The sequence below is a fragment of the Lepidochelys kempii genome, chromosome 4 (genome assembly GCF_965140285.1).
Source record: "Lepidochelys kempii isolate rLepKem1 chromosome 4, rLepKem1.hap1, whole genome shotgun sequence".
NCBI lineage: Eukaryota > Metazoa > Chordata > Testudines > Cheloniidae > Lepidochelys > Lepidochelys kempii.
This window is the reverse complement of record NC_136383.1, coordinates 125,325,105-125,338,574: the sequence shown is the minus strand read 5'-3', so window position 1 is coordinate 125,338,574 and position 13,470 is coordinate 125,325,105. Positions and strand designations below refer to the sequence as shown.

Here is a 13,470-nt window from a genome sequence, read left to right as displayed (position 1 = left end):
CACAGTATTGTAAATGGACCAGCATCTGTTACAACAAAGATTTAGTGACCTTAACAAATATACAGGCTATAAAATCCTGAAGGAAACCTGTAAAAAGTGGGGAAAGAGTGACTCAAATTATCTGAAGACCCTAGTATGATTTTCCATAAAGTTCTGGAAAGGAATTGGTAATATGGTCAATCAGACACACTGGATCAGATCAATGGTCCATCTAGTCCAGGGGTTCTCAAACTGGGGGTCGGGACCCCTCAGGGAGTCATGAGGTTATTATATGGGGGGTCGCAAGGTTATTATATGGGGGGGTCGTGAGCGGTCAGCCTCCACCCCAAACCCCGCTTTGCCTCCAGCATTTATAATGGTGTTAAATATATTTAAAAGTGCTTTTAATTTATAAGGGGGGGGGGATCGCACTCAGACGCTTGCTATGTGAAAGGGGTCACCAGTACAAAAGTTTGAGAACCACTGGTCTAGTCCATTATTCTGTTTTCAAGAGCAGCCAGCACCAGGTGCTTCGGAGGAAGGGGAAAGTAACCTCACAGTAGGCAGACATAGGATAATATGCCCACCATAACGCTCTCTTTCTAACCACTAATCGTTAGAGACTGTCTTAGCCCCAGGTGAAGGAGGTTTTATATTCCTTCCAAAACTCTTGTTTTGATAGCATTAATACAATACCTCTGCATATACTTGTTATCTATATAAAATGTCCAGTCCCAATTTGAATCTGACTAATGTCTTAGCCTCCATTTAACTAAAAGTCATGTGTAAAATATAAGGAGAAATCAGAAATATTTCCAATACCTCCAAAGCAGAACCAGATCCAGGAAAATAGGATCCTCTATGGATATAACTGGGGAGATGACGAGGTGATGCTTCCAAGAAATAAGAGGCAAAAAGGCCTAAATAGCCTATGTAGAGGTAGTAATCGCCTGCAGAACATTCAATTCTGTGGGATGAGGAACTGGTGGACAATTCTGAACAGAATATTGGTCTCATATATGCAAAAGCAGCCTTTTCGTTCTCAAATAGCTTAAATTGAAGATCATTAATATAATTTTTCTCTGATTCCAGGGATGTTGGCCAAATTTGCAGAAGAGAGCTCCAGGAAATGTTGGAGATGTAGAAAAGGCCCTGAATTATTAGTGTAGATGGAAACACTCTAAAAACTGGGGGAGGAGGGGGGAGGGGAATTAAACCAGATTATCAACTGATGTAAATTGGTATCACTTTATTGTAGTCAATGGAGCTAGGCAAGTTTACACCAGTTGAAGATCTGACCTACTCATTACAGATTTCTGAACTGTTGGAGACAGAGATAGATACGGGCTCAGAGTTAGGATTACTGGTTGTAAAAAATGAGGAGATGGTGGCAAAATGGAGGAAAATGGATAAGGAACCTTTAGACCTGATGCTAACATCCATACAGTATAGTTTATAAAGGAATTATCAGCCAAATACAGTTCCTTCACAGCAGAAATAGCTCACATTTCTGCTGGACGTGCTGGAAAAGGGACCTTGGTTTTACGCTTCTCCTTATGAGGTAGTATAGGGCACTCATGATGAAGTATGGGAAAATGTATATGAATAAAAAAGTGAACTCAATCCCAGATGTCAAGTTAAAGTAGAAGCTGGTTCGTGATGCTTAAAGCTAAATACCAGGTCATTGGATACTGTTGGATTTGAAATGTATGTAATGAGTCACAAAAAAGTCACTGTATATAATGCAAACAATGTGTAAGTGTTCTCTCTCCTCTCAGTAGAAACATATATTAAATACCAAACCATGCTGTAGAATTAAAGCTGCATTTAAAAATCCCATGAAATTTTGGGTTTTTTTAATTGAACTTTCTTACTTACACTTTTAATGCCACAGAGCCAGTAGAGCAGTACCATACATTTGGAATTCAGGTCGATATGCTTGGTTCTTTTTGCCAATGAACTCAAACACAAAACTCTCATTAGCTTCAATGGGAGCAAGGTTGGACCCTCTTGTTTTTAATTTAATTTGTTGTAACAGTAGAGCCAAATCCTGCTTGCCTTACTTATCCCAGGAGTCCCAAAGAACAATGACCTTAGTAAGGTTATAGGTATGAGTAACGCAGCTGGGGCTTAGCCAATAGTTCTCCTAATTTACCTTCTTTAAAAAGAGGGAAAATGCTTTGTGATTTGCTGGAAACATAGATGGGCCCCAAACAAAACTCCAGATTCAAACTTATGTTTTGGAGAAGTTCAGGTACAAAGTTCAGGCTGAACCAAAACCTCAGCTCTGAGCAGCCTTAAACTTTGTGGAAGTTTGGATCCATCCATTTTTGTTAGAAAGCATGCTCCTTCTCACAAAGTGCTAATATCACCAGCAAACCAAGATGAGCTGCAAATAGCCACACTGAAGATCCCTCCTGCACTACCTGAGCAAATGAATCACCCCTTAACTCATCTGCCTTTAAGATGGAACAGGATATTTATCTTAAAATGAAAAAAGGCCTAACTTGGGAAAATTAAACATTAAAATTAAATTTAACCTTAAAAAATAGCTTGCCCACAGTTTGCCGATTGGTGTGATTGTTGTCAGAGTGAACATTGTAGAGGCTCACTGAGCCACAGCTTCTTCCAGTGTAAACATATCTGCTGGCCAGACATGTCCCACTCTGGGTTCTGTAGCAGGTGACAGGCAGCTCATTACAACGTGAGCGTGAGCATGAGCTCCTAGGAAGTCAGCTTCCTGGGTGTAATTGTTGGAAATGGATTAGCCGAGAAAGATACCATGCAGAGGCCCAGATTTAACAGTATTTATTCACCACAACAGAAGACTACGGTGGCCCCTGCACCGAGTTCAGTTCATTCTAAACTGCTTCATTCCCTACTGCATTGTATCTTCGGGTTCCCCTGTGCAGAGTCCTGCTCAGTCAGGTGCACCCATACTCACTCTCAGTCATGGAACCCCATCCTGCAAACCCTTACTCATTGGACTACCCCCACTGAAGTCAATGGGATTATTCTGACTAATGTTATTGATTATTTGTATTGCAATAGTGTTTAGGAGCCCCAGGCATAGAGCAGGACCCCCACTGTGCTAGGAGCTGTACACACACACAACCAGATAACAGCCCCTGACCCAAAGAGCTTGCAGTCTAATTAAGGATTATTCACAAGACTAAGAATTTGCAGGACTGGGGCCATCAGTGCAGTAGACCAAGTTTCTATTGTCCTAGCTCCTTTGGTGGGCCTAATCATTGGAGACTCTGAGTTCCTGGAAGGTATTGAGCACCTTCCTCTCCCAGAGACTTCAGTGGTAGTTGCGGGCACATAGCCTCTCTGTATGTATCTATCTTTTTACTCTATGTTCCATTCTATGCATTCCATGAAGTGGGCTGTAGCCCACGAAAGCTTATGCTCTAATAAATTCGTTAGTCTCTAAGGTGCCACACCTCCTCCTGTTCTTTTTGCGGATACAGACTAACACAGCTGCTACTCTGAAACACAAATATTGTCACACCTGTTTTTAGATGAGTAAATCATAGAATATCAGGGTTGGAAGGGACCTCAGGAGGTCATCCAACCCCCTGCTCAGAGCAGGACCAATCCCCCACAGTTGCCCCAGATCCCTAAATGGCCCCCTCAAGGATTGAACTCACAACCCTGGGTTTAGCAGGCCAATGCTCAAACCACTGAGCTATCCCTCCCTCCCCCAAACTGAGGCTTGGAAGGGTAGAGTGACTTAGAATCATAGAATCATAGAATATCAGGGTTGGAAGGGACCCCAGAAGGTCATCTAGTCCAACCCCCTGCTCGAAGCAGGACCAATTCCCAGTTAAATCATCCCAGCCAGGGCTTTGTCAAGCCTGACCTTAAAAACCTCTAAGGAAGGAGATTCTACCACCTCCCTAGGTAACGCATTCCAGTGTTTCACCACCCTCTTAGTGAAAAAGTTTTTCCTAATATCCAATCTAAACCTCCCCCACTGCAACTTGAGACCATTACTCCTCGTTCTGTCATCTGCTACCATTGAGAACAGTCTAGAGCCATCCTCTTTGGAACCCCCTTTCAGGTAGTTGAAAGCAGCTATCAAATCCCCCCTCATTCTTCTCTTCTGCAGGCTAAACAATCCCAGCTCCCTCAGCCTCTCCTCATAACTCATGTGTTCCAGACCCCTAATCATTTTTGTTGCCTTTCGCTGGACTCTCTCCAATTTATCCACATCCTTCTTGAAGTGTGGGGCCCAAAACTGCACACAGTACTCCAGATGAGGCCTCACCAATGTCGACTTGTCCAAGGGTACCCAGACACTCAGTAGCAGGAATATATCCCAGGAATTCTGACTCCTACTTTCTTGTCCTAGCCACCAGGCTATCTGTGTCTGAAAAAGAAAAGTGGATAATATTCAAAGTGCAGCCAAAAATCCTGTGTTGCTCTGCTTCCTGGGAAGCATTTGCTGTCCTCCTGTTTGTGGTTATTTATATCTGCAGCTCTGTCATTCACTGCAGGTGGTTCTGTTTAACACCTCCATGTAAGGAGAAGGCTAAGGTCCCAGCAGGACCTTTCTGTAGTAATGATCCTCTTAACCTACTAATGTAATCTCCATAATTTAGTGCCCTTGTATCCCTACCCCAGCATTAAACATTAATCCCGATCCCGCCACCCACCACTGGAGACATCTGCTGCAATCACATGTGATACGTTTGGTGTTATTTGGCATTTAGGGAGCTCAGTCTATGCAGTGGTCCATGCTATGTTGTTTTGGGAACAGGGAATGGCACAAAAGGTCTGTGCACAGATCAGTTACGAAATCACCCTTTAAATTTGCCTTTTAGAAAGTCTATTATCGCAATGTAGTTCAATGAAGCACTAAGATTTTTCCATCGCCCGAGGATGCAACTGGCACAGCACTTTCCTTGATGATCAACCTTGTTAGCTCCGAGGACCTATTATTTTGGCACCCTCATTGGATGGCGAGAAGAAAGGCAAAGGGAGTTCTTGGAAGTAAAGACCCTGCCACTGTTCAGGTTTGAATAAAGAGGGTCACAGCTCCCCAAGGCTCCTCTCCCTCTCTTTTCCCTTTCTTAGGCCACATAAATAGAAGAGTAACATAACCCAGAAAGCTGTCTAAATCAAGCAGCAATCAAAACACCAAAGCTTCTGCAACACATGCAGAGACAGACACATTAGTAAACGTATGCTGCTCTATGTACCCTTCTTTAATCCTATTCAACAAGCTATTTCCTTGTCTTCACCAGGCCTGTATCCTCTATTGCATAATACCTGAAACAATAATTTTCCTTTGGAATGAGAAGCTGGGGGATGAGTTTTTATCCACACAATAGATTCCCCAATGGGAAAATACTTAGAGGCACCAATGAGGGAATGCTTTGGGTTCCATTGGGCCAAGTTCTGAGCTGGTGTAAGGCGATCCAACTCCACTAAAGTCAATGGAGCTTCACTTGCTTATCTGAGCTCTGAATTTGGCCCAGTATTCTTAGGGCCTGATTCTGATAGGTTCTACTTGATTTGCGAAAGAGTTTCCCCTCAAGTGGTGACATGGAAATCAGCCATGAGTAGGGGGATCCGAGTCTGGCCCTTCATCTGCAAACAGTCCTAGATTTGTGATGGGAATTCTAAATTCCACCTTCTCATCCTCACTTTCCAAAGCCTTCACAGCTCTGCCTCTCCCTACCTATCTGTGCTTGTTTCTTTTCACATCTCTTGCTCCCCAACTCCACCAACGCTGACAGTCTTGACAAGCCACCAGCCAAGCCCACACCAGTCTTCACACATTCTCCCACGTTGCATGGAACATCTCCAAGGGCCAAACTGATCCAAAATGGCAACTGCCCACTTAGCCTCCACGTCCCGTCTCTTCTTTTATGCCTACAAGAAAGGAAAGGTTGAAGGGCGACGCCAGGCATAGCTGAGGTGTTCGATTCATTGTTTAAAAATGTACAAAATGTGTATAACTTATTAAAATGTTACATAGTTTATTGTGTTCCACTGTCCCCAGTTCCATAGGCTGCATGTGTTAGTAGATTGTAAATTCTTCAGAGCAAGCAACTTCTCGTGAGTTCAGACAGCACATAGAACATTGGGGCTGTAGCTCACGAAAGCTCATGCTCAAATCAATTGGTTAGTCTCTACGGTGCCACAAGTCCTCCTTTTCTTTTTGCGGACACAGACTAACACGGCTGCTACTCTGAAATTTGTATTACAGTAGCTCCTAGAGACTCCAGCCAAGATTAGGAGCCTCTTATGCTAGGTTCTGTACCTATATATAGTAACGGGCAATCTCTGACCCAATAGCATGCAATCAAAATAGACAAAAGGTGGGAGAAATGATCATCTCCATTTTACACCTGAGACATAGACAGATTGAGTGAGTTGCCCAACGTCACACAGGAGCCCTGTGGAATATCTAGGAATCAAACCCACATCCCCTCATTTCCAGGCCAATCCCTCAACCACAGGGATTTCCCCATGCTTCACCTGGAGCAAAGGAAGTCAATAGAAAGCACAATTGTTGCATTGGTGAGCCCCATTTGCAAATTCATTAGTGTCTGTGATTTACAACCACATAAAGCCAGAGCCCAGAGTCCTGGGTGACAGTCTGACCATATCCCAGGCCCAGCCATTTTTTCCATTATATTTTTTAACCCAAATATTGTCCAGAAGATTGTTCCCTTCAGTTTGCCCCAAGTAAAGGGCAGTCGGTTACTGCAATGTCCCAGGAGCAGAGCAGGAATTCTAATCCTGCTCACCCTTTGTTCTGGGAAGCAGTATGTTGCTTCACATTATGTCATGGAGCGGCATACTCCCCCTGTGCACCCAGTCAACTGCGACGGCCAGAAAAGGGAGTGGGTTGAAGTCAAGGCTCCTCCCGCTCCCTGCTCCTCTCAGACCCCTCCCCACCCACTTGCTCTCAATGAAAAGAGGCAAGTGAGCATCAACAGGTTTCTTCTCGCCTGCCGAAGTCATAACTGAGCAGGGCAGTAAGGGAGGCCTTACTCCCCCACATAGGCAAGTAAGAACCAGGACGTCCTGACCCCTAACATTTAGCACACCGTGGGGAGCAAAAGTACCTGCTTTTCTTGTCTCCGTCCACAACAGCAACTTGTTGCATTGTCAACCTACTTCAAAAGAAAACGTTGGACCTCATCTTCAAGATTATTTCACATCAAGCGGCTACTCCCAAACCACAGAAAGGCAGTCTCTTTTTTATGTTGGGTCTTTAAATCCTTTTCCTCTGCAGCACACAAGAACAAAAGTATCTCCGATTCACCGTTGGGAAGATCAGAACTCATGTGATATTAGCAAAATAAAACTTGTAAAAATGGGTTTAGTGCACACACACACACACAATTTTTCAGCATGAAAAGTCAGTGACAGCAACCCCAGGGCAGAAAGAAACAATTTCTGTGCCAATAAGTTATGTGGGTTTTACCACCTTTTCGAGTCTGTTCTGCTAATGCCTAAGGACTCCGATTCTGCAACTTTCACTCAGATTGAATAGCATTTTCCTGAGCAAGCAGTGCCATTTACCACTCTGGGAAAATTCACATGAGTAAGTGCTACTCAGCATGAATGAGACTTGCAGGGATCAGATCCTTTAAAAAGTATGTAGTTCCCATGGTAGCAATGTGCAGGGTCTGGGTAATTCATGGTGCTTGTGTTCCATCAGCATTATAGACACACACACACCTAATGATACTCACTGAAATTTATATAGAGCTTTTCTTGCTATAGATCCCAAAGCATTCAGAAAACATTGCAAACTGATTGCAAATTATATGTACAGGATTCACTTCATCCTCTGCTGAAGTACAGCTGCCATTCACTGGCGTGGAAGAGGGCAACCTTTAAATAGCACATAGCAACACTACCCAACAGTTGAGAATAGAGAGTAAATGATACCTCAACCAATGGACACCAGAAGAGGGCTTTTGATAGAATGTAATTATCCTATTTTTATTTAGCAAGGCCATCATAGGATAATATCCTCTAATTTTATTAGAAGACTCCAAGGATGTAAAGTGACCATGAGTGGTCAGGATCTCGCTTTTAGGTCTCATCAAACAGCACCTCACGCAGCGCAGCGGCCCCTAGCGCCATGCGGGCGAATTGTTTAATGATGCTAAGGGAAGAATGCTGCCCATTGACTTACCAGTACCACTTCCTGCAACGTTCTGAGTTTTCACCAATGTGTCATGAGTTTAGGGAAATGCCTCACTGCTGCTGAAACCTTGAGGTGTTGGGGGAAAAGATCAGCAAAGAAAATTGTTCTCTTTATATATGTCTCTGAGAACCACACAATGGATGCTGATAGTCTGCTTTCCCTATGCAATACTTGGACCCTAGATGCAGTACTGCCAACTCCCAAAGTTCACAAATCACGAGTCGGGCCCCACAAGTCATGGGATTCACCCAGAAATTGAGAGGGTTTTTTTAAAGATCAAATTGCGGGGTTTGGTTTGTCTCTTGATTTTTGACTTCTGCTGCCTGCCCCTGAGCCCAATGTATGAGAGACAGTAAGTGCTGCCCACCCTCCCAGATTTACAGAGCAAGGTGATTTGGGCCCCTGGCTACACGTGTTTTCGCTGGCTATCCAAGAGTGCAGAGCTTCCAGCTTCTCCCCAAACTTCTGATTGAATCAAATCTGTGTCCTCCCACCCCTCCGCATCTACCACTCCCCCAACCCAGTGATGAATTATGCAGCTATCCCAGCCCCTAGCTCCGTTGCTCCTGCAGCTCCGGGGGTTATGTATCCCCTTCTCTTGTCCAGGGCCTGGTGTTGCAGGGGTGAGGATGGGGTTGGGAAGGGGAAGGGGAGAGGAGGAGACAGCAGACTTATCCATTGCACACAGAAAGGGAGGGGAGAGGAGAAAGCAGAGAAGCTGAGAGCTGCTGGGATCTTTCAATTCTCTCTTCCCCCCTCCAGTGAAAGTGGTTATCCACTGCTCCTTCTCCCTCTTTCCTGCTCAAAAACTACTCTCAGCTGCCGAGGGAAGGCGGGAGAGCTGGGCCAGTCCTGACTGGCTGCTCTTCCCCAGGAGGCGGGCAAGTGGGGCTGCCGCACTTCATTTCATCCGGAGGCTAGTCTCCAGCCCTGACCCAAAATCGCAACCCTACTAGTGTGGAAACTGAGAGTGTTGGCAAGGCTGTGAACGCTGCTTTTAACCTGGGATCTCCAAGCTCCGTAGACACATAAATGCATTAGGTATTACCATTACACCAATCACGACTAAAGCTCGATAGAGAGATTGATGACATAATGTCAAAACACGTGTCTCCATCGACATCTGGATTTGGTTCACCAGGCCACAAAGTCCTTTGCACTGATATCACCCGACTCAAATCAATGTGCAAAATATTTTTCTTCTAATCTATAATTGTTGCCCTACAATTTTCAAGCAGTTATTGATCTGGGGTGCTTCAGAGCTGAGCAGGCGGTCTCTCAGAATCAGTCCCCGTTGAGATGTCAGAAACTGGGTACTCATTAACTAAGGAAATGAAAATCAACAGTTACTTTCACAACTTCAGGCCACTGTGTATTAATCCATTTCACAGAGGGGCAGAAAGGTCCGAGGAGACGGAGTGATTTCCCAGGTGTGACACAGGAAGTCTGTGGCAGAGTTGGGCACAGAATCCAGGAGTCTCACCGCCCCCTACTCTAATGAGTAGATACTACTTCCTAGATGAAAACCTGTTTTTTATAACACTGTCTCACACCTTTACGTGCGGGTGTGGGTGAGAGACAGGGTAAATTATAAAATTACAGATGTATTTTCATAATGACATATGTGTCTCTGATCTATCTTTCTTAAACTCTTCTTTTTTCTATTTTACAGAGGCCTAGCTTTTTTTTTCAACCTTAACTGTTTGAATTAGTGTAAACTCAGAAGCATTCCCTGAAGTTAGCCTCCTGCCACATGCAATTAGATTGGGTATTGAGATCAGCTGGATTGATTGATTGGTTCAGTCTGTGGCTGATAAAAGCCCTCTTTGCTTGCCCCGTTGCCCTATGCGACCTTGGTTGAACTAGCATGGCCCCAGTGGCTACCATATCAGGTTGTGTGAATGCAATCTAAATTCAGTAAGCACGCCTAATGAATGCTCCTTGTGTTTATTTGACTCCCAGGAGATGCATGTTGACCTAAGTAGTAAATCTCCTCACTACATAGGAATTATGCAGGCCGGTTCTTTACCAAATGGATAAGGCCCAAGATACCTCATACTCCAGGGGAAACATGTCTTGGTGTCAAATTAAAGCAACGACAGCTCTGAAACAAAAGCAAACTTCCTTCTGGAAGAGTCAAGCGCTACTGTTACCTCTGCAGCTTTTAAAAGTACCTTCAGGTTATTGATAGAACTGATTAGTTTAAAATAGCTTGCCCATTCCTTTTCCTGCTTCCGCTCATGCTCAAATGCTAAACAGATGACCACTGTTGCTGCTGTTTCCCTCCCTGACAAACCACAGCCACAAGCAGCTTTCCTTAGGATATTTTACTATTAGCTTTTTAGTAGTAAAACAATGCAGCCTACTTGCTAACTGCCTTCCGGGTCCTACTGAATTCCCAGTTTTACAGGGGCTTGATTAGAAATACATTTTATTTGTTTAATCCTGTGGCCGTGGGACGTTCCTTGACATCTGAATACCACAGGGATTGGTGCAACATAAACGAGCAGATCCACAGATTAGATACAAACTCCTAAGACTTCAATGAAAGTTTTGCCAACATTTAAACTACAGACCTGGGTACCCTTTTATCACATAGATGAGTTGTACATTTAAATGATTGCTTTAATATGCTGGCATGTATAGCAATGGTAAGGCTGAAGCTAGATTCCCACTTTAAGCCTCATTTTTAAACAGCCACACGTGAAGGCCCCAGTTCTCCAACAACTTGCATTTTGCTTACCTTCATGAGCCTGAATAGTGTCATTGACATCAGTGGGACTACTCAGGTGCATAAAATAAAGCAAGGGCTTAAGTCTTTGCAGAATCAAGGCCTAATTCCTCCAAAATTACAAAGCTCTTCTTCATGTCTGGGAAAGGTACTCAGAGCTAAATATAAGATGGAACGGATTGTTTAGCATAAGTAGTTAACATATATTTCAAGGGACCATTCAAGGTGAAGTAGCCTATTTCCCCAACCAGAGAAGAGCTTGAAAGCTTCTCTCTCTTACCAACAGAAGTTGGACCAACAAAAGATATTATCTCATCTACCTTCTCTCTCATATATCCTGGGACAAACATGGCTACAACACTGCATTTAATAGAAGCTGACTTCCTCTTCACTTTCTAGGCTTTGCTGCAGTAACTGCTGAGTGGAGCTGGAGGTAGCAGGCCAGGAGTAGAGTGTAGCGAACTGGGGGAAGGGGGGCAAATGAGAGAGGGGTACTGGGAGGGCATGGGAATAATGAAAGGAGGCATGGACAGAGATATTCAGGAGATCACAGTGGGGCATGGATAGGATCACGGGCCAGAGAGACAGATAGGGGCATGGAAAGGGGTTCAAAGTATTAGGGAGCTCAGAGAGATGCAGGGTTCATGAAGGTATAGGGAGAAGCCAGGAGGTGCAAAGGACGGGAGGAGGAGGAACTCAAGTGTTCGTTTGCAGACTTTGCAACATTTGGTGTTGATTAATTTGTAGAATTTTTGTTTAGAAAGTGTAATATTTGGGTGGGATGCAAATTGGATTCCATTGTAAAACCTACTTTCAGCCTTTAACTCTTCTTAAACTAAGGTTTCTTTTTAAGACTATTAACATTAGATGCATATGTGCGCTTGTAGCCACACACATACTGCAAAGCTTTTTCTACAACAAAGAATCAAATGCACAGAATGTTATCAGAGTCAGACCGACTTTTGGGGAATAAAAGCACCCCAAAATGGATGGGCATTAGAATAGAAACAAAAGGAGAAATTGTACACTGACCCTGAACTTATTTTAGGGGGGGAGGGAGAGAGAGGGAAAAATGAAAAGAATAAATCCCTCATTTTTCCAGCATAAAAACCTGTGTTGTTTTCTGTAGGCAAAGAGGTCTTAGATCTTTGTCTTTCCCACTGATAGTGAGGTATTCAGCTTTAACAAAACCATAGGAATATGTTTTCCCAGGGTATCCCAGACCTTTTACTATTCAACAGCAGAAAAAAATGAATTAATATTGTTCTGTTAAACCGCTGGTTTCACAAACAGAGAGGACTTAAGGATTTTCTTCTTTTAAAAATGTTTTACTTTGCATGTCTTAACTGTATCAATCCCAGCCCCAAGTCCTGGAAAATAATCGCTGCGGGGGTTCCATGTGTATTTAAAATATATAGACACACCAACTGAAAAACCTCAGTATGAAATTATTTCACTGAGTGAGATAAATCGAGAGAGACTCTTGTATGATCCTTTCTGGCTAGTTGCTGGAACATGCTGTAATGTGTGCATTCTCTCTATTATACATGCCCTTGGTTTCTCAGGCTGCTCTGAAAGACAAAAAGAAAGTTGGTAATCATACACTGACAGATGGCTCGTTGGTGACTTACTCTTTATTTATAGGGAGGCAACTGCAATTCATCAGCATTTTTTTTTTTAGCTACATCATGGTGAACCTCCAAGTCCAAATCTATTTCTAAGAAATATTGTGCAGTAAAGATCTATTAATAGTGAGCCATGGGATAGCTGGAAGCTTATTTTTTCATCAAGCATACTCCACAGTTTGATACACTTTCCTCCAATTTCTTTTCACTCTTACATGGCATATCTTCCTAGAATTTGTCCTCATGGATTTTATATTATAATGTTACATAGGCACTGCTCTACTTAAGCTTTTTCTAATTCCTCCCTCTTTCAGTGCGTTATTTTAACTCCACTTGTTTAATGTAATTTACTTTACAAGTTATCAGCAAGTGACAATTTTCTTTACTATAAATGTAAATATTGCTTTATTTGTTTACACTGGGGCAAATTCTCCTTAGTTATGATTGCATAACCCTACTCAAGCATGTGTTTAAAGGTAAAGTCATATGTAATCATACTGAATGGAACTGAACATCAAACAGGATTGCATACATGCTTAAAGTCAAGCATGTGCTTAAGGCCCAGATTTTTAAAGGCATATGGGCATTGCTGCGCTCAGCATCACAACACCTAACTGATTTAGGAGTCCAAATCTCATTTTCAAAAGGGATCTAGGCACTTAGGAGTCTAAATCCCTTTGGAAAATGAGATTAAGGCTCCTAAATCAGTTAGGCATTGCGACGCTGGGTGCAGCAATGCCTAAATACCTTTAAAAAGCTGGTTTCAGAGTAACAGCCGTGTTAGTCTGTATTCGCAAAAAGAAAAGGAGTACTTGTGGCACCTTAGAGACTAACCAATTTATTAGAGCATAAGCTTTCGTGAGCTACAGCTCACTTCATCAGATGCATATCGTGGAAACTGCAGCAGACTTTATATATACAGAGAGAATATGAACCAATACCTCCTCCCACCCCAC

At 43.2% G+C, this 13,470-nt stretch overlaps 1 protein-coding gene across 1 annotated transcript in view; it reads right to left on the bottom strand.

The window, feature by feature from the left end:
• Positions 1 to 12,444: 12,444 nt before the first annotated feature.
• FAM53A (family with sequence similarity 53 member A) overlaps positions 12,445 to 13,470 on the bottom strand; it is a 165,522-nt gene continuing 164,496 nt past the window's right edge. Inside the window, exon 9 of the transcript XR_013635733.1 lies at positions 12,445 to 12,460. The gene's annotated coding sequence lies outside the window, so the exon portion shown is untranslated. The remainder of the gene's footprint in view (positions 12,461 to 13,470) is intronic.